At 34.4% G+C, this 21945-nt stretch overlaps 1 pseudogene; it reads left to right on the top strand.

Moving 5' to 3' along the window:
* The first annotated feature begins 493 nt into the window (after positions 1-493).
* The window catches only part of LOC131077836 (clathrin heavy chain 2-like), a 40242-nt pseudogene continuing 18790 nt past the window's right edge, over positions 494-21945 (top strand).

Below are 21945 nucleotides of genomic sequence, written 5' to 3' on the forward strand. Positions count from 1 at the left end.
AAGCAAAAAGGAAAGGATAAAATCAGATCATGGGATTGAATGGTTATTAAAATTAAATCAAAGTTTTTTCCAACAAACTATCAAATTAGTTTGTTCAGGAAACTCAAAAAATTGAAGCAGAAGGAGAGTCGTGTTGAGGAGTACAATGAAAATTTTTACCAATTAAGCATAAGAGTCAATCATGTAGAAGATGATATCGAGAAAGTTTCACGATACTTAAATGACATGTGCATATCCATCCAAGATGAGATAAGTCTGATCAATATGCATAGTGTGGAGGAGGCATATCAAAATGTCTTAAATGTAGAAGAGAAACCTAATAGGAAGCAACAAAATAATTCTCAAGGTAGTGACATTTTTTTGCACAAAAGAAGATGAATAAATAGTGGTAGAGGCTATCAAGGCAAGCAAGAAGAAGTGAGGACATCAAGTGAAAGCACACAAGAAGGTAAAGAAAGAGGAAACTTCCCTAGAGGAAGAGGAGATTAGTCTCATGGAAGAGGTTCATTTGGAAGAGGTAGAGGAAGAAGTTTCAGTGGTACATGTTTCTAATGTGGGGAAGTGGGGCATCGGGCATTTGAATATTCACAGGTACAACATGATGGAGGTAGAGGAAAGGAGGCAAGAGTGCATGTAGCACAAGCTAAAAATAAAAAAGAGACCACAAAAAAGCATGGAGAAGACCTTGAAGATGGAGAATCCTTCATGTTGCGAAGAGTTTTGTTGAATTAAAAAAGGGAGAAACTAGAGCCAATGCAAAGAGGAAATTTTTTTCAAACAAAGTTTAAAGTGAATGGAAAATGTTACAAATTAATAGAACAATTGGTAAAAGAATTTTAAATAAGGCATAAGAAATCAACACCCTACCATCCACAATCAAATTGTTAGGTAGAAGTAACAAACAGAGAATTGGAGACTATTCTGACTAAGATAGTATAAGTTCATAGGAGAGATTGGGTTGCAAGACTACCTTAAGGAGTTTGAGCATACAAAACCTCATGGAAGACAACCATAGGGTTCACACCATATGAGTTTGTTAATGGGACATAGGCAATTTTTCCTAATGAGTTTGAATACAATACATTGAGAATGACATTGGACCTGGATATTGATCTTGATCAAGATCAAACGGATTGATTACACCAATTGAATGCATTGGATGAAACATGCACAAATGAAATTCAACATACTAAACTTGTCCAAAAGTAAAAGAGTAAATGACATGATTAGTATATTAAAATGAATTCAAAGAAGGGGATTGGGCTTTTCTATATGATTCCAAATATCAAGAAGATAAAGGCAAATTTTAGACACAATGGTTAGGGCCCTATGAGATTCAACAAGTGTTTTCAAATGGATCTATTTAACTCACTAGAATTGACCTAGTCAAATTCAAGTTAATGGTTAATGAGCATAGGTTAAAATTGTATAAGAAACCTATGAATAAAGAATATTTTCTACTCCACCTTCATAAACAATTCACATTACCATTTTGATCCACTCCACTTGAATTTCCATTACCTTCCACTCCATCCATCTTATATACCAAACCCATTCCACCACCACCACCAATCATAGTAGAGGATTCCATAACTCTTGCAGATGAACCATCTAGTTCACCTGCAGCCACTACCTTCGCATATCAGAACCACCAAAAGTCACATGCATGCATTGCACTTATTTATATCATGTTATTTTTCTTTTCTTTTTAGTACCACAACATAATGTCTAGTTGGGACACTAATACATTTGGCCTCAAATTTTGATGGAGGTTTTTGATGGACAAGGCATTTTGTGATCAAATTTGATTTTTTTTTTAAATGCTTGATAACGTCGAAATGCCGACAACGTTTTCCGATGAAGCCTGTGTTAGTCAGAATTCCAACGACCACAAGCATTATTAAAAAAAAAAGTGCGGGTTCATTTGAAAACCACATGCGATGGATTGAGTTAACAATTCCTTTGCCTTTGCCAATTCCTTTCTTTCTTTGCCTCTCTACGAATCGGGTTTGATGTGTCCTTCTCCATTTAACTCTCAACTTCCTAATTAACAACAGTAGATTTATATCAACCATATTGTTATCTTTTCCTGGTCTGGTTTAAAATTGGGTTGTCTAGCAAGTGATATCAAAGGATTGAGTAGCTAGTTTGGAGGGTATCGAACTATTGGAGATGGCAAAATTCCTGTAAATTTTTGCATGCCTGTAAATTCATGTGGACTTGCAGGTTGTGTGTTTGAATCATGTAAAGTTGGTTGCAGACAAGTTCATTTTAGAGTATGTGTCTCAAAAATTTGATCTTGTCATCCTACCGGTATGTTCTCATTTATCTGCTTTTCTTTACTTTCCTAATGTTGCAGTTCCTAGTTATTGAAAAGTCTTCCAATTATCAATTATGTTAGATAAAGGCTAAAAGTATTGTATAAAAATTTAAAAAAAAGGTAAACCCTATTTACTATACCAGAATCAGGACATAAGCAGCAGTGGTGTCCACATATTTATCTAAGTGGTGTTACAAAATAGACTTCAACTTCCAAGTTTTGTCAAATCCATAGAAAAATATTTTAAAATCAAATAAGGTGATAAGAATTTGAATCTTCCATAGTTCAATTTGGCACCAGTTGTAGAGTGTGTTGGGATTCAATCTAACAGTTGGAATTTTTGCTTGAATGCCCCCTTGTGCATTTAGCCTTATTTTGCCCATCATATATAACAGATTTGAGAAATATTTAAATGGATCTCCCTCAGTCAAATTTTTCTAGGTGTCGTTCCTCTTCATTCCACCTACTATTATCATATGTTGAAAGTTGCAAAAGCCCAAAAAAATTTCTGTCTAGGAAGGTTTTGGTCATTTTTCTCACTTTTTGTGGAGTTGCACACTTTTTGTTGACTATTGGACTTATTCTAATTGTCTAATATCCAGTTCCAGCTGTCAGTCCCATGTGGAAGCTCTGCTAAGTATATTGGGTTTTTCTTCTCTTCATCTATTTTGATTTCCTCCTTTTGTGGGGTTTTAACGAACAACTGGAGTTTTGTCTCTTTGTCCCAATACTCAATTCTCTTCTGCCCCTAATAACCTATTTGAGGTTGTATAATGAAGAGTTATCTTTAATTCAAGATAGATTTGAAGGTCAACCATGTATTATAAAGAAAGTTCTAATGGTTTTTGTCAAAACTGTCATAAAACCCTTGTTGACAAGGTTGCAACAAAAGAATTGATTATAACTCTTAATGTAACCGCTTAAGTTTCTTCAGATTTTGGATTCTAATATTCAATTCAATTCTTTTTCATATGAAGTTGGTTTCATGTTGATTGGTTGTATAAATTATAAGAAATCTTATGCCCTAGCAGGCTAAATATGGAATGGGCCTAAATGCCATTGACTCAAAACCACATTATGAATGATAAAACCTTAAAATTCTCAAATTAAAACCATAATATATTATGAATGACTTGATTGACTTCTTCATAAATTCATCATTCCTAAGCTAATTCTATTAGATCATAGAATAAAAAGTTTTCTCTTTTTTTCAAACTCAAATATTTTTCATCAACTTGCCAAAATCAAGCTTCCTTTTTAGACAAGAAAACTATCTAAATAAAATAGTATTCATAATTGAAGAGAGTCTAAGTTTAAGTAACATTTCAACTTCTATATAACTAGTTCTAAGAAGACTTACGTAGTTGTGATATCCTTTTGCGTAGTTTGTGAAGGTTATGCACCGAAGTTTCGATAGCCCAATTTTTTTGCGTATGAAGAAAGACCATGTCAGAAAATATCAACGAAGACAAAATAAGGAGACAATTGCTAGATTGTGGTCTAACATTAAAATAAAAGGTGATGGAAAATGTTATTGTCCCTGCAAAATTTGTAAGAGCTTAAGGACTAGAAGACTTCTAATCAAAACAACTAAGAAATATTGAAGGGGGACATGATTATCATCCATTGGTAAGTTGTTCATTATATCATTTTAAAAATTTATATACATAATAAATCACTTCATGATGAGATCATGATCATGGTTTATTTATGTAATCATTTTTATATAGGTCGAGCTCCCTAGGGCACATGATATGGACCAACACAACCTAGAGAATATGTTTTTCAAAGTGGAGGAACATGGAGGTGTGAATATCAAAGCTGAAGATAATGATCCCATGGAAGATGATGATCATGCACCAGAAAATACAATTGAAGATGATAGTACAAAGACATTGACCCATGACACATTTAGTACTGGCGCACCTGATCATGATGATCAAGATGACTTTGATGTTGTTCATGATTTACCTGTACTTGAGAAGGCATACACGCCCCTTTATGAAGGCTCCCAAACAACTCTTCTCTCCATTGTATTGTTTTTGGTGAACTTCAAGGTTATGAATGGTTTATCCAACATAACAATCTCACGTATGTTAAGGTATGTCGTATATATCATTATAATTAATAAAGGGTGAAGCGTGTACCATTAATATTCTTTATATTAACAAATTAATATTCTATGGATTGATAGGTGAGTTTTTGTTACCACCATCAAATATTCTACCTCGCTCATACCGAGAATTATCTTCAATTCTGAAAGATATTGGAATGGAGTATCAAGCAATAGATGATTGTCCCAATGATCATATTATATATCATAAAAAACATGAATTTGCAATAGAATGCCTTGAATTTCATATTAGTAGATATTGAACAGATCAAATAACAAAAAAGGTACCTCGCAAGGTTCTTTGTTATATTCCTATTATTCCATGTATGCAATGATTATTCAGGTGCGCTAGCTTGGCACAATTTATGGATTACCATGCACGCAATAGAAGTCGAGATGACATTATTTGAATGCCTGCAGATGGTTCAGCATTTATGGACATAGAGGAAAAGTGGCCACACATTAAAGAAGAACCTCATAATCTCAGGCTTTCATTGGTAGCAGACAGTGTTAATCCATTTAGAGAGATGAGATTTGTTTACTCGGTGTGGCCAGTTTTTTTATCAACAATAAAATTTCTCCATGGATGTCAATAAAGAGGGAGCACATAATGTTTGTGATGATTGTTCCAGGTATTTTATCATTTAATAGTCTTCTACATTTTATTATATATATTGCAGTAAAATGGTCATAATAATTATGTAATGTTTTTGTTCATTCAACTAGGTAAGTACCAAGTTAAAGAGATTAATGTATATATTGAGCCTCTTATCGACGAGTTGTTGGAGTTATGGAATGGTATCACTATGTATGATGTCTCTAGACCAATAGGACAAAGACAATTTCAATTCCATGCAATGCTTGTATGGACAATACATTATGCGCCAGGGCTAACACATTTTTGTGGTATGTTATAGTGTTCAAGTTGCGCATTATAATTATAATTATAAAAATTAACATATTTAATCCAATTATATATTATATTGTAGGTCTTCAAACAAAGGGAAAATTTGCATGTCCAGTTTGTGGTCCAAAGATGAAATCTCATCATTCAAAAAGTTTAGTAAAGCATGTGTTTGATGAGTATAGGCACTTCCTCCACAGAAATCATAAGTATCAAAATACTGACAAATATCTTTTCAATGGGAAAGAAGAGACTACATCAAAGCCACGAAGAATGACACCTTGCCTATGAAAGTTGGAATATAATAGAATTAATCGTCAAGGTAATGTCATTTCATCTAATGGTTTATGTTTGGAATTTGTATTTGTCTATTGTGTTTTGTTTACTGATGATGTAATTGATGATTGTGAAGGTTGTCAAGGCATTAATGACCACTTTCTAAAGGGACTAAAAAGTTATCTGGGAAAATTTAGAAGGTTTCCCTACTATGAGCAACTAAACATTGTGCATTTGTTTGATACTATGCATATTGGAAAGAATATAATAGAGACATTATGGAAAATATTGGAGGGAAGGCGTGACAAAGAAAAAATTGTCAAAATTTATAATGACATTCAGGAATCCAATCATGCAATGAAAAATGTCATTCAATCAAATAGCAATGGAGACCAAATTAATATAAGTGCCCTTCCTTGGTTATTAACATAACAACAAAGAAATGCTATAAAAGAAGTCATACAAAAAAATTGATTTCCCACAAGATTTTCTACAAATATAAACAATCTCATATCAAAGAAAAGTGAATTTGGGCCAGGGATGAAAACACATGATTGGCATACCTTCATTAAGGTAATTCATGTTCTTGTGTATTTACTAAATATTTGTATACTACACATGTACTTTTCATTTTATTATGTTAAAAAACAATGAAAAGATCATTTGATAATTTTTGCAGTGTGTTCTACCTCTATCTCTGCCAGACAACTTTGACAGTAATGTCAAGCAAGTCATATGATCTTGGAAAATACATGAGGTAAGTAGTGATATTTGTTCAATTTTTTGTATAGATAATATATTTGTGATTTTTTTTACTTATTATGTAATATATTGTATATTATTTTGTAAAGTCTCGTTTATATATTTTTGCACCTTGAATCTCTTCTAGGTGGTTGTCATCTAAAGAAATCCATAAAGAAGATATAAAATATTGAAAGAGAAAAATTTCTCATTTAATGTGTGAAATGAAAAAGTGTCTACCTTCTACTTTTTTCAATACACAAGAACACTACCTCATACACCAAGTTGAAGAGATTGAATTGTGTGGACCTATACGCACTAGGTCAATGTGGATAGTTGAGAGGCACTTGAAATTTTTGAAGGCTTTGGTTTGAAAAAGAGCACATCCCGAGGGTTCTATGGTGGAGGGATATATGGTATACCAGACTATGGTGTAAATTGTTGAATATCTTCCTAAGTTTGCAGTGGAGATCCACATAGATCACATTTGAGATCCCAACCCCATTAGAAAATTCGAAGGGGAGTACTTGATGGGGAAAGGTGATAGTTCTGATACTTAAAGATAAGTACATATGCCAAGCTAATAAGATGAGAGGGGGGGGTGAATCATAAGAACTTAATCTTCCATAAAAACATCAGATTCAACCTTGGTAACATATGCTTCAGTAATATAACCAAAACTGCTAAACATGTAAACTCAAAAGCATATAAACATCATAATACTCATAACACCAGATTTAACGTGGAAACCCAAATAGGGAAAAACCACTATGGGATTTTAGACCCACTAAGAAATACACTCTTCTAGAGTATGCTCGGTTAAAAGCAAATCCTATTAAAGATTATAAACACATTGCTAGATGTGACCCGGTTAAGGGATTTCCCTCAGATCTGTTAGGATCTTCACCTTGTTAGAAGTGACCTTGTTAAAGGATTTCAAACACTCAATCAAAATGTCACATTGCTAGAGGGTTTTACAAATAAGACTGTTAAGTCCACTTAGTTAAGAGATTTTCTGTCACTTCACAAAATAACAGTAATAAAAATCTATCTGCAACTTCACATCTAAAATGCTAAAGCAGATTCTTATTTGCTCAATACAATTTAGGACTTATCTTGTCCATCTGCTGGGCTCTATACTCTATTATTTAAACAGGTCTTCAAGCTTTTGTGCTCGATAATCACTATGTATCATCCCTATGCATACACTTGCCCACATATATTGTTTATCAATAGTTCCTTATTTATAAACAATAGCTAACTGCTTAATCTCCTTGATCACATTTCCCATGATCAATCATAGCCATCAGATCTTCAAACTTTGACCAAGTTCAATGTATCCTTCAATTTGAAAACATTTTACCCCGCCTTGGAACTTGCATACATTTCTTGGAACTTGTGCTAGGGTATTGCGGTTCAATCTGAGTTGTAGATCTTCTTGCCGATTTTCCTTTGCCATAGATTCTTTAAAAAACTTCATTCATAGCATACCAATCATTTAATCATAGCTAGCTCATCAGCTTCCTTCATGAAATAATGCATATAATCATTTAATGCATTCTGTTATTACTCGGTTGCAACTCGGTAAATACTAAACTTCACTCGGTAGACATTCTGCCTTCATTAACTGATCGTGATAACCTTAGGGTTTACTGACTAGGTTCTTTGCTTGGTAACATAGTATAGTATTAACCTTTCAATCAATAACATATGTATGATATCAAAACAATCTAAACATCATGATCTCATCATTGTCTAACTCGATAATAGTTGCCCATTGAATAACTTATTCCTCCCCTTATTCATCATATTCTTTCTATGTCTTTTACCGACATCTTTATACTCATCAAATCATACTTCTCAAGATATGGCAACATCATACTGAATTAGAAAATCAATTTCTTGACATAAATGACAAAATAATAATATTAAGACAGTAAAACATCCTTAATCAGTTATATCCATATGTAGCGTCGTAAATTGTACGCACTTGCTAGGGTGGTACAATTTCACACCTAGTTTAGCACCCGCCTTGGCGCATTTTGCATTTTGCATTGCATTTCCCCTTTAGCACTTAATTAATTAAATTAATTAGGTCTAAGGTTCTATTTTATCATCTTCTATATCATAAAATTGGGCCCTTTTCATCAAAGTGTGCCCCTTTCATTTTATTCTTCCAATACATCATTTAATCAAAAACCCTAATTAGGTCCTATTTTGAACTTGGGGGCTTGATTTCGGGGGTCAAAACATCTCGAAATCACCTGTAACTTCGGGATTCTCTCTAGAATCATCATATTCGACAGTCCTGAAAATTTGGTGAAAAGTTGTCGGGACCATGGCGCTCGGAGTGCAACATGGTCTCGGACATTTTTCCCGAAATTTTAGGAGCGCGATCCAATCATAAAATAAAGCTTAACCCCAAGAAATTGGCGGGATATTCAATCTCTAGGTCGGCCAAAAGTCGAAATTAAGACCTAGGGTTTCATATATAAGAGCTCTCTTTCTTCATTTGAAAGGATCCGATTTTCGTTTTGGAGGACCTTCTATGCAGCGAAAGAGCAGATCTTTGAAGACTTCAATAACATTCAACATCCATCCATCAAGCATTCATCAATTTCATTCATTTAGGGCTTGGGAGACATTGAAGAACAATAGGAGATTACCGACTGAAGATTGGCTTGTACTCCTCCCTTAAGGGTTGGGTATGATTTCATGTTGTTTTCATGTCTTTGCATAAGCTTCAATATATTCTTTATTCATGCTTTAGATCATTTTGCATCTTGATTTAGAGCATTTACATTATCATGTACAAGCAATTAGGGTTTACTTTCTAGGTTGCTCTAGTTTGCTTTCTTGCATTTAAGGACCTTGCACACACACTAGGTCTGCACACACAATACATTTTACAATACAACTTGGATATTCGTGGAGGTGGAAATCACCGAAGTGGGGGTTTGACTAAGGCAAAACCCTATATAGCCACCCAAACACCTTTTCAGATATAAGTGCAGGTTTTGGAATTCAGACGACGCCGCAAGTTGCAGATCCGGAAGAAGCAGACTGAGACGGAACTTCACACCAAATTTCAGAGAAAAAGAGCAGGACAGGGGCGTGGGGCACCCTGGTCCTGCCAGGACAGGGGCGCTGGGTGCCCTGGTCCCTGGGACAGGGGCGCTGGGCGCCCTGGTCCTCCTGACAGACAACATTTTCAGCATTTTTGACAGCTTTTTCCAGAGTGCAAAACAACAGTTTCCGGAGCAGTTTCAGGTGCAGAATCAGGACAGTGGCGCCCACGCCCCCGTCCTGAACATTTTCACTCAGATTTTAACTCCGGGTACGCATTTGCATTCTTGTCTTGTCCTTGTGTTTACAGCTTTCCATAGTTTAAGTTCAATTCTGCAATCTTGTTATTAGTTCATACTTGTACTTTGGGGTTAGGGATTGAACTTGCATCATTTCATCTTTCTATTACAACAAAGGAATAGAAATCCTAATAGGTAGCCCGTGGCTCTCTCTTTCACAAGAAGAAGTAGCCAATTGTGTGATACCTCTAGGCTCTTTCGTATTCCACAAATGTGTGATTGAAGGTGAGATTAGGGCATGTTTGCTTAGTGTCACTTTTTCTCCCACACACCATAATCATCAACAACCTTCTCAATATCCTTATTGAAATGCCAACAATATCCCCCTTTGGCATTGATGACAAAGCCAATTGATTTGACCTGATTGATTCGGATTGCTGTGAGATTCTGAAATGCTGAAATGCTCTCCTTTTGTCATCAGAATTCTCCCCCATACATTGGTCTTCTCCTCTTCTTCTCTCCAGTCTTGCTTTTTCCTCAGTCTTCTCCCCCTTTGACAACAATGCCAAAAAGTAAAGAACTAAAACATAATTTCTTCCTGTGTGAAGTGATTTTCGGCTGTTATGTATCAACTTAGTTTCGGTCAGAGCATTTATGTCTTCAATTCTTGTTCCATGTATTGTTTCTTGCACACCTTTAGAAAACCTCCTAAAGTGTGTAAATCAGCATCAACTCTTAAAAGATATTCTGTAGAGTCATCGAATTGATGCTTTTACCAAACTCGGTCAGTGAGTAGAAGATAGGGGTAGGACCCCTAACTTACTTCTGAGATACTCAAAAGTGTCCCTTGGCAGTGGCTTGGTGAAGATATTTGCTATTTGTTCCTTTGTGCTAACATACTCCAGCACCACTTTCTTCTCTTGAGCTTCTTCTCTAAGATAATGATATTTGATAGAGATGTGCTTTGTTTTAGAGTGCATAACAAGATTCTTTGAAATGTTAATGGCACTAGTATTGTCACAAAATATAGTTACTGGCTCGGTAACTTTCTCATTTATACCTTCCAACAGTTGTTTGATCCATGCTATGTTGGTACAATTCAATGTTGTAGCAACGTATTCAGCTTCTGTTGTTGACTATGAAACACGTCCTTGTTTCTTGCTAAGCCAACTCACTAGTCTTTCTCCTAAAAAGAAAGCTCCTCCACTTGTGCTTTTCCTATCATCAATGTTGCCTGCCCAATCAACATCAGTATAAACTTTTAAATCAAAATCATTTCTTTTTTGATATACTAAGCCATAATCTTTAGTGCCTTTCAAGTATATAAAAATTCTCTTGATTGTTGTCATGTGTGTTTCCTTAGGATCTGCAGAGAATCTTGCAACTATACCTACTGCATGTACTATGTCTAGCCTACTATGAACAACATATTGCAACTTTCCAATCATGGATTGGTAAAGTGTCTCATCAATAGATGTAGATTCATCATTCTTTGATAGTTTACAATTGGTAGTCATAGGAACACTTACTGGTTTTGAATCCTCCATTTCAAATTTCTTCAAGATTTTCTTTATGTACTTGGATTGAGTAATGAAAATCTCATCTTTCATTTGTAGTATCTGTAAACCTATAAAATACTTTATCTCACTGATTAATGACATCTCAAATTCTTTGCTCATTTCATTTCCAAAGTTCTTGCATAAAGAGTCTTTTCCACAAAATATAATGTCATCAACAAATATGGCTGAGATCAGTATTCCATTTTCATCATTCTTCATGTACATATTGTTGTTTTCACTTGTTCTTATAAAACCAATCTTGATTAAATAAGAGTGCAATCATTCATACCATGCTCTAGGTTCTTGTTTCAGACCATATAAAGCTTTGTTCAATTTACATACCTGATCTTTATTCTTGTCTTCAACAAATCCTTCAGGTTGTTCAATAAAAACTTCTTCTTCTAATATACCATTTAGAAATGCATATTTGACATCCATTTGATATACCTCGAAATTATTCTAAGCAGTATATGCCAACAATGTTCTTACTCCTTCTAGTCTAGCCACAGGTGCAAAAGTCTCACCATAATCAATTCCTTCTTCTTGGGTATAACCTTTGCAAAGTAGTCTAGCTTTATTTTGAAAGACCTCTCCTTTTTCATTCAGCTTGTTTCTGAAAATCCACTTTGTACTGATTACATTTTTGTCCTTCGGTCTTGGGATTAGTGTCCATGTGTCATTCTTCTTGATTTGATCAACATTTATCCAATCTTCACTATTAAATGCCTCTTTCACTATTCTCGGTTCAAATTCAGATATCAGACATGTGTTTTGTCTCAGTTTGTTCCTTGTCATCACTGGATCATCCTTATCTCCTATAATCTGACTTGGTGCATGATTTCTTCTGACATAATTGGCTAATACAGGCTCGGTAGGCTCTGTATGATCTTCTTCATCACTCAATAACTGAATATTCTCTTCATTTCCTTCTATAGTTTTCTTGGTAGGACTTGTCAGTTGAACATAGACAAATTCATCATTTCTTTCTGCAAACTCATCAATTTTCATATTTGCACTTTCTACTATTTTGTTAGATGATTTGATCAGACATTTAAATGCTTTACTTCTAGAAGAATAACCAAGAAATGTTCCTTCTTCACTTTTCTGATCAAACTTGCCATTTCTATCGTCTTTGTGTAATAACATCTACTTCCAAAGATTTTAAAATAATTCAAATTAGGTTTCTTATCATACCAGATTTCATAAGGTGTCTTCAAAGTACCTTTCTTCAGTTGTACTCGGTTGAGGGTGTAAATTGTTGTGCTTATTGCTTCTCTCTAAAATGTTTGTGGCACTTTCTTTTCAATCATCAGGGTTCTGGCACAATCCACAATAGATCTGTTTCTTCTCTCAGCTATTCCATTTTGTTGTGGAGTTCTTAGTGCAGAGACTTGTCTTTTTATACCATGATCATTGTAGAATAAGTTGAACTCATCAGATGTGAACTCTCCACCTCTATCTGATCTAAGACATTTCAGTTGTCTTCCTGTTTCATTTTCAACTCTTGCCTTGTACCATTTAAACATTTGAAAAGCTTCTGATTTTTATTTTAAAAACATTACTGACATCATTCTTGAGTAATCATCCACAAATAATATGAAATATTTATCACAATAATAACTTTGAACTTTCATAGGACCACAAAGATCAGTGTGCACAAGATCTAAAATTCCTTTAGAAGTGTAAGACTTACTTGTAAAGCTTGATCTTGTCATTTTGCCCATCTGGCATCCTTGGCACATAGAATTCTCAAGTTTTTCAAGACTCGGTAGACCTCTTACTTGGTGCTTCTTGCTTATTTTGATCAGATTATCAAAATTTACATGACAAAACCTTTTATGCCATAACCAGGTATCATCTATCTTTGCATACAAACACTTATTCCGAGTTGAGTCAAGGTGAAATGTGTTACCTTTTGTTTGTGTCCCGGTAGCAGCTAACTTTCCATTCTTGTCATGAACTTTGACAATTCCTTTCTGAAATTTTATTCAGTATCTTGTATTGTTTAGCTGTGCTACACTCAACAAATTGTATTTCAAACCTTCAACCCAATAAACATCATTGCATCTTGCATTATCAAGAAGTGTTATAGATACTTTACCTTTTACCAGACATGGTGCATTATTACCAAATCTTACATAGCCTCCATCATAGTCTTCTAACATAACAAACTTGTGTTTATCACATGTCATGTGATGTGAGCATCCACTATCTATGATCCAAGAATCATTAGTATTTATGTGAGATATTAGGGCTTTTTCTTCATACCTTTCTTCATATGATCCATCTTTGATAGCCACATAAACTACTTCTCTGTATCAGTTTCATCTGATTTATCATCATTGCATTTCTCATCGGCTATTAAGCATGTCTTTCTAGCTCTTCTTCTGAAGTCTCGGTGTCCTTTGTAATGATTATCTTTCTATCTATCATCTCGGTAATCTCTCTTTTCAGTAGAATCTTTGTCAGGATTGTTAGAAGCCATATGTCCTATCTTATCACAATTGAAACATTTCAAAAGTAGTTTTCCTTTATACTTACCTTTGCCTCTTGGTAACCTTCTGGCTAATAGTGCTTCAAACTCTTCTTGCTTTCTGATTTCCTCATACAGTTTGTGTACTTCCTCCATGTTCTTGCGAAATCTTTCACTTGCTCCATTGTGATCTCCTTTAGAGTACTTATACTTTATTTCATTGTAATTGTTAGATTCATCAAGATGAAAAGAACTAAATGCAGATTCAACTTTATTTACCGATGACCCACTGTTATCAAAGTTACTTAACTCAAATGCATGTAGCTTACCAATAGTAGCATCTAAAGAAACTAGCATATTAGGTACAGGCCTCAATTCATTGATTGCAGAGACTCAGATTGCATAAGCTAGTAGAAGGGTTCTTAATAACTTACTTGTTATATCCTTTTCTTCAATAGTTCCACCTGCTCCTTTGATTTGATTGACAATCTCCTTTAGTCTTGTACTGTACTGGGTTATGGTCTCACCTTCATTCATACTCATAGATTCAATTTGTCCTCTTAGACTATCCACTTTTTCTCTTTGAACATGTTCATCTCCACCATACACAGATATGAGCTTGTCCCACATTGCCTTTGCATCATTGCAGCCTTCAAGATCATTAAACTCTGAATCAATCAATGCAAATGTTATTTCAATCATCTCTTGGATATGTTCTTGCTTTTCCTTTATCTCTTTCATTGTCAATGGATAGGTGCTCGATGTAATGAAATCATTCTCCAGGTAATATACAACATATTCTCCAACTTCTGATAGGTGCAGCTTCATCCTTTTCTGCCATGTAGAGAAACTGGACTTGTTCAGCTTCGGTGCATCCCTCTTATACATCTTTGGATCTTTGCCTGAAGTACCTTTAAACTTTTTCTTCTAGAGTCCAAAGCTCTAATACCAATTGATAGTTCTGATACTTAAAGATAAGTATAGATGCCAAGCTAATAAGATGAGAGGGGGGGTGAATCATAAGAACTTAATCTTCCATAAAAACATCAGATTCAACCTCGGTAACATATGCTTCAGTAATATAACCAAAACTGCTAAACATGTAAACTCAAAAGCATATAAACATCATAATACTCATAACACCAAATTTAACGTGGAAACCCAAATAGGGAAAAACCGCTGTGGGATTTCAGACCCACTAAGAAATATACTCTTCTAGAGTATGCTCGGTTAAAAGCAAATCCTGTTAAAGATTATAAACACATTGCTAGATGTCACCCGGTTAAGGGATTTCCCTCAGATTTGTTAGGATCTTCACCTTGTTAGAAGTGACCTTGTTAAAGGATTTCAAACACTCAATCAAAATGTCACCTTGCTAGAGGTTTTTACAAATAAGACTGTTAAGTCCACTCGGTTAAGAGATTTTCTGTCACTTCACAAAATAACAATAATAAAAATCTATCTGCAACTTCACATCTAAAATGCTAAAGTAGATTCTTATTTTCTCAATACAATTTAGGACTTATCTTATCCATCTGTTGGGCTCTATACTCTGTTATTCAAATAGGTCTTCAAGCTTCTGTGCTCGGTAATCACTATGTAGCATCCCTGTGCATACACTTGCCCGCATATATTGTTTATTAATAGTTCCTTATTTATAAACAATAGCTAACCGCTTAATCTCCTTGATCACATTTCCCATGATCAATCATAGCCATCAAATCTTCAAACTTTGACCAGGTTCAATGCATCCTTCGATCTGAAAACATTTTACCCCGCCTTGGAACTTTCATACATTTCTTGGAACTTGTGCTAGGGTATTGTGGTTCAATCTGAGCTGTAGATCTTCCTGTCAATTTTCCTTTGCCATAGATTCTTTAACAAACTTCATTCATGGCATACCAATCATTTAATCATAGCCAGCTCATTAGCTTCCTTCATTAAATAATGCATGTAATCTTTTAATGCATTCTGTTATTACTCAGTAAATACTAAACTTCACTCGGTAGACATTCTGCCTTCATTAACCGATAGCGATAACCTTAGGGTTTACCGACTAGGTTCTTTGCTCGGTAACATAGTATAGTATTAACCTTTCAATCAATAACATATGTATGATATCAAAACAATCTAAACATCATGATCTCATCATTGTCTAACTCGGTAATAGTTTCCCATTGAATAACTTATTCCTCCCCTTATTCATCATATTATTTTTGTGTCTTTTACTGACATCTTTATACTCATCAAATCATACTTCTCAAGATATGGCAACATCATACTGAATTAGAAAATCAATTTCTTGACATCAATGAAAAAATAATAACATTAAGATAGTAAAACATCCTTAATCAGTTATATCCATAATCATCAACAACCTTCTTAATATCCTTATTGAAATGCCAACAAAAGGTAGTGTGAGGAAAGTGAGAGGTAATTATAAGATGTTATTGTAATTTATTAATTCATAATCTTCTAAATAAATCGGTTGTAAGTCATCTAGTACTTATTTGTATAGTTGGTCAGGAGTGGAATGTGCTATATTTGTATATTGCAAACAATCTTAATTGGATGATAGTGTGGATTGAACGATGTCAACATTCTGGTCACACATTAACATGGGACGGTGTGGCTTCATTGGTTAAAGAAGCTCATCATAATGGAGATTCCAATGTTACGCAAAGGGAAATTGATTTAGCATATGGTTTAAGAGATAAATAGGTATGTATAATTTTATTAATCACCTATATGTTTATCAACTCACGATGCAATAATTTTAACATATTAGACATATTGTAGGTGAAACACCACAAGGCTATGTGCTGCAATGGTCATAAATTTTGCATCAAAAAGTTGGATGACACGAAGAAAATTTGTGATTTTGGGATAATTGCAGTCTTTGAGGTGACCAATATTTCATCTAGAAACGACATACATCCTCAAGAGTCTGAAAATCGATACTATGGCATTTTGGATGATATACTTGAGTGTGACTTTAATTCCTTCAAATTGGTTTTTTTCGTCGTCAAATGGTATAGGGTACGACTGAATAAAAATGATCCTGATAGAAATATTATTGAACATGATAATGGATTTACAATGGTTACTACAAGGTCATTTGATCCAATTGGGGATGAGCCCTATGTTCTTCCAAGCCAATGTGAGTAGGTATTTTACTCAAAGGTTCCACATAAATCGGGTTGGTCATTTGTTGCTAGACATGATCCAAGAGGAAGGTCGATAAAGTATAATGAGATGGAAGAAGAAGATACCGAAGAAGTAGAAGATGATGTAAATGATGATGATGATGATGATGATGATGATGATGATGATGATGTTGTTGTTCTTGTTGTTGCTGTTGCTGGTGATGGTGATGGTGATGGTGATGATGATGATGATGATGATGATGATGATGATGATGATGATGATGATGATGATGATGATGATGTTGTTGTTGTTGTTATTGTTGTTGCTGTTGCTGGTGATGGTGATGGTGATGGTGATGGTGATGGTGATGGTGATGGTGATGGTGATGGTGACAGTGATGGTGATGGTGATGGTGATGGTGGTGCTAATGATGATGACAATGATGATGATGATGATGATGATGATGATGATGATGATGATGATGATGATGATGATGATCATGATCATGATCATGATCATGATGGCAATGATGATCATGATGGTCATGATGATGAGTTGGATGAAGAAGAAGATCAATGACATGAATGAAATGTATGACATTTTTTGAACTTTGTGTTTATTATGGATTTTGGACTGTTTATTAGCTATATGATGGATGGTGATTTAAAATACATATGTGATGGATTACATGTTTATGATGATAAATTTGAAATTTTTTGAACTTTGTGTTTATTTATGGAATGTGGACTGTCTATTAGCTATGTGATGGATGGTGATTTATGATACATATGTGATAGATTACATGTTTATGATGATATATATATGATGCCTATGATGCTCAATTACATATATGATAATACGTATGTGATGCTTATGATGCTCATGATACATATGTATTTATTGTTTATCAAATTACAAATGTAATACTTATGATGCTCAATTGTTGGTGTTGATTTCATGTATATATTTTGTGTGATGCTACCACCCTTGGTATAAATAGGTAATTGACTATAGTGTAATGCCCCGCCAGGAAACCCCGAAGGGATAAAGCTAAAATACACGAATGGAGTGCAAGTGTTTTTTTTTAAGTTCAAAACACAATATATTGAGTTATCTAAAGCTTTGATAACACAGTGGAAGACTAAACAAACCTAAGGAGTTTCCCAACATGATTACGTAACTTAACACCTAACTTAACTCGCGACATTTGATCCAATTAAGCAAGTTATCTTAATTACATGTTATTACTTAAAACATGGATATAATGTGTTCAGTGAATTAAAATAATAAATAATAGGATGCGCTCATCCATTATGGTTGAAGATGAGTCTAACATGAGGAAATTTACCCATAGAAGTTAAAACATAGGTAACATATGAATTCATCCATTAAGGTTAAAATATAGTTAACTTGATGAGTCCATCCATTTTAGATACAAAATAGCTAATATGATGAAGTTCATTTATTAAGGTTAAAATGTAAATAACCAAATGAGTTTGTCCATTATAGTTAAAATATAGCTAATATGATGAAGTTCATTTATTAAGGTTAAAATGTAAATAACCAAATAAGTTCATCCATTTTAGCTAATATGATGAAGTTCGTTTATTAAGGTTAAAATGTAAATAACCAATTGAGTTCATCCATTATAATTAAAATATAGTTAATAAGATGAAGTTCATTTATTAAGGTTAAAATGTAGATAACAAAATGAAGTTCATCCAATAACTTTTAAACCATTCATTACGTTCTATTTTACATTAAACACATGCCATGCACCTTGTTCCAAAATGCACTTTAATCTTATCATAACTAGTGAGACCCTTTCAAGCATACTTATTCTCATTAACGATAATAGAATTCATTCTTTCGTGATCCAATTTACTGCATTTAAGAGACGACTGCATACATGCATTTATGATAAATCTCATCCAATCCACTTATACATCCTATCAAAATGCCATCCATACATGCTAACACTAAACATGAAACATAAGGACAAAAGCATCACATAACACCAAATTGATATTGGAGTTCACCCCTAAAGGGCTACATCTCTGGGTCTGCTCAACTACAAGACCCCTTTGATCATTTAAATAAGTTAAGGGTACATAAGGTTCACGTCATTTCCAATCCTGCCACCAAGGTGAACATAACCAATATACAAATGACCACGTCAGTCAATAAATACATAGATGATCCCTACATAGAAACGGATCCAATTGAACATATTAAAAGAAAATACAAAGGTCCATTGCCCTGACGATACTCTAACTAGAGACCTAACCAACTATGGTCAAACACAAATCACTCTCGACACCCGCATAAAGGACAAGACCAGTTATAACACCATCACAAGCAAACAACCAAACTAGAGATCGAAGACATAACAGGTACCCCAAATCAAACAAACGACAGGGTCCAAACAAACATATCAAGGCCTTGCCATTACTTAAACAAAAATGAATACAAAAGTTAAACTTACAATATTACCATTTGTCTATTTCACAATACCAAGGAAGAATATAGCCAAACCATTTATTTTACTAAATGAAGATATCATTAACTTACCAATTTTCCAATCGATGCATTATTAAATTTCTGATAATTCTAATAGCATATCATTTAAGTTTTTAGAATATCCAATGATGAACATTTCATTTTTCAATTACTTATATATTTTAGTATTCCATTTCTAAAGTTCCCAGATGACCTATATCATTCAAATCGAAAAACAATATATTCTTGAATAATGTATTATTTAAAAATCACCAAATAAATAAACATAATTTATTTCCAAAAGAATTTCCAATAAAAAATATTATTCTATCTAACCCAGAAAGATACTTCCTCATTAAGACTGATACCCAAATTAAATATTAATCATTATATATATTTAAAATCCCCTCGATAATTAAATATAAACAATTAATAATTTAATAGTACACAATTTTAAATTAAATATTATTTTATATATATATATATATATATATATTAATCTCCATTAATAAAGTATATATTAATAATAATTTAATATTACACAAGTAAGTATATATTATTCAGGAACAGTAAAAGATATGCAAAAATGCCTCTGCGTGCAAAAAAATGATGCAATGCATCGACATCCTTTTTTTAGCGTTCTTATCCGCCGCAGGGAAATTACAGAGGCTCTACAAATCATTTCATTGTTCTGGCTAATAACTCCGGGACTGAGGATCTTGGTAGGGTCATATCACAGACCCACAATCAAGAGTCCTTCTTTGTAAAAACAAAATACCCTTTGGTTAATGCGGTTAGGGCTCCCCCCCTCTTTACAAGGTCTAGGATCGGGATTGGCATTTGGTGAGCCACAAAAATAACAGGGCTTTAGGGCAACCAAACGGCCCCAAATGGAATTCCAGTCATTGTCGGGAGGAGGGTTTTGTAAAAACTAACCAGTCAAAGAGTTCCTCTGTTTGCCATATTTTTCCTTCACGAAAATCTTCGGGTAAATTATCAGAGGATATGGAAACCCCTAGTTGTCACAATTCTAAGGAAGTCGAGCACCCAATTTCAGATCTACCTTCAAATTCCCCAGCTTCTCCTAACGGGTTGGTCATTGAAATTGATAATCATACCCAGGCTAGGTATCAAATGCATTGCAGCGACAGAATGATCTTTTCTCGGTGGAAAGGTTGGGGGATCCCATCTGAATAAATTGCCAAATGGGTGTCATCTTCCTTCAATAACCAAGTAAAAATTGACATCCTTCCTGATAATTTCTTAGCTATTGAATGTGGTAATCAGAGTCTGAGAAATTCATTGTTAAATGAGGATATATTAACATTTAAGGGTCTATGGTTTGATTGTTGGGAATGGCAACCTCTCTTTCTCACATCTCAATTCAATTCCTGCATGGTTAATAGAGCAATTTCACTTGATAAATTTCCTGTAGAATTGCAAAATAATGACTTTTTAAGAATAATAGGCAACAAAATAGGTAAATTTGTAGAAGTCAAAAAATCAGCCCTAAGCTTCTTTAACCAGCTCCTAATTCTTAAAATGAATATTAACATTAAATATTTAGAACCCATCACTCTGAAATGCGATAAATCTTGTTTAACCCTAGAATTACCCTTTTGTAATGGTTCTTTTGAAGATTCTATGCCAAGGAAGATCCCCTTTGAGAAACCTTTCCCTGAATCATTACTCATGTCTAATGATGCACCATTCAGATTTGTGGAAGGAGGGGGTTTCACCCTAGAGGGCTATAAGATTGATAATAACCCTAATCTCTCCTCAGACCTACTCCCTCATAGCTCCCCTATTAATCCCTCTCATCCCCCTCTTCCTCCACTGCTAACTATAAATTCACCTATAGCTGACCCTCTTCTCAGGGATAGAGATCTAGAAGATGGTGAAATCAATGAGGTTATCCCTCAGAAAGAGTAGCTCGGTCTGACAAATATGTCATCATCTAGCTCTCTCATTCCAATAGAGAATCTAAGTCCCTTAGGGTCTCCCCCTTTAATGGAACTAATTACCTCTGAGAAATTAGCAATGATGGATAGGCTTTCCATAGATCCAGGATTGGCATCCTTGCAGGATCAACCAATCTCTCTAGCCTCAAGATTGGAGGGCTTTGAGGAGGCAAAGGCTCACTCTCCACCTCTGAAGGCTAGGGAAGTTAACATCATTGCCAATTTTGTAGGGGAAGAAGTATTAAATGACCTCATGGATCAATTGGTGGATGAAATTTGTGATGATGAGGAGTTGGAAAGACAAAGGGATTTCTTAGTCAAAAATCTAGTGGATGTTTTCAAAGTCAACTTAGAAACAGATGAACTATTTATAGCATTAGATAACTTAGAAAATGATAACCCAAATACTCTAGGCATTCTCAGCTCTGATAGAAGCAAAGACTCTCCTGACTATGCTAAACACAATAAGAAAAGAGGTAGGAGATCCCTTGCTGAACTAAGATCAAAGGATGGAGATGCCAAGGGTCAAGCTAAAATATCTACTCATTTTAATGCAAGGGAGGGGAAGTTCCTCTCCAAAGAGCCATGAAAATCATAACATGGAATGTTAGGGGTCTGAATGCCCCTAACAAACTACGCATCTTAAA

This window comes from Cryptomeria japonica, chromosome 9, assembly GCF_030272615.1.
Source record: "Cryptomeria japonica chromosome 9, Sugi_1.0, whole genome shotgun sequence".
In the NCBI taxonomy this organism is placed as follows: domain Eukaryota; kingdom Viridiplantae; phylum Streptophyta; class Pinopsida; order Cupressales; family Cupressaceae; genus Cryptomeria; species Cryptomeria japonica.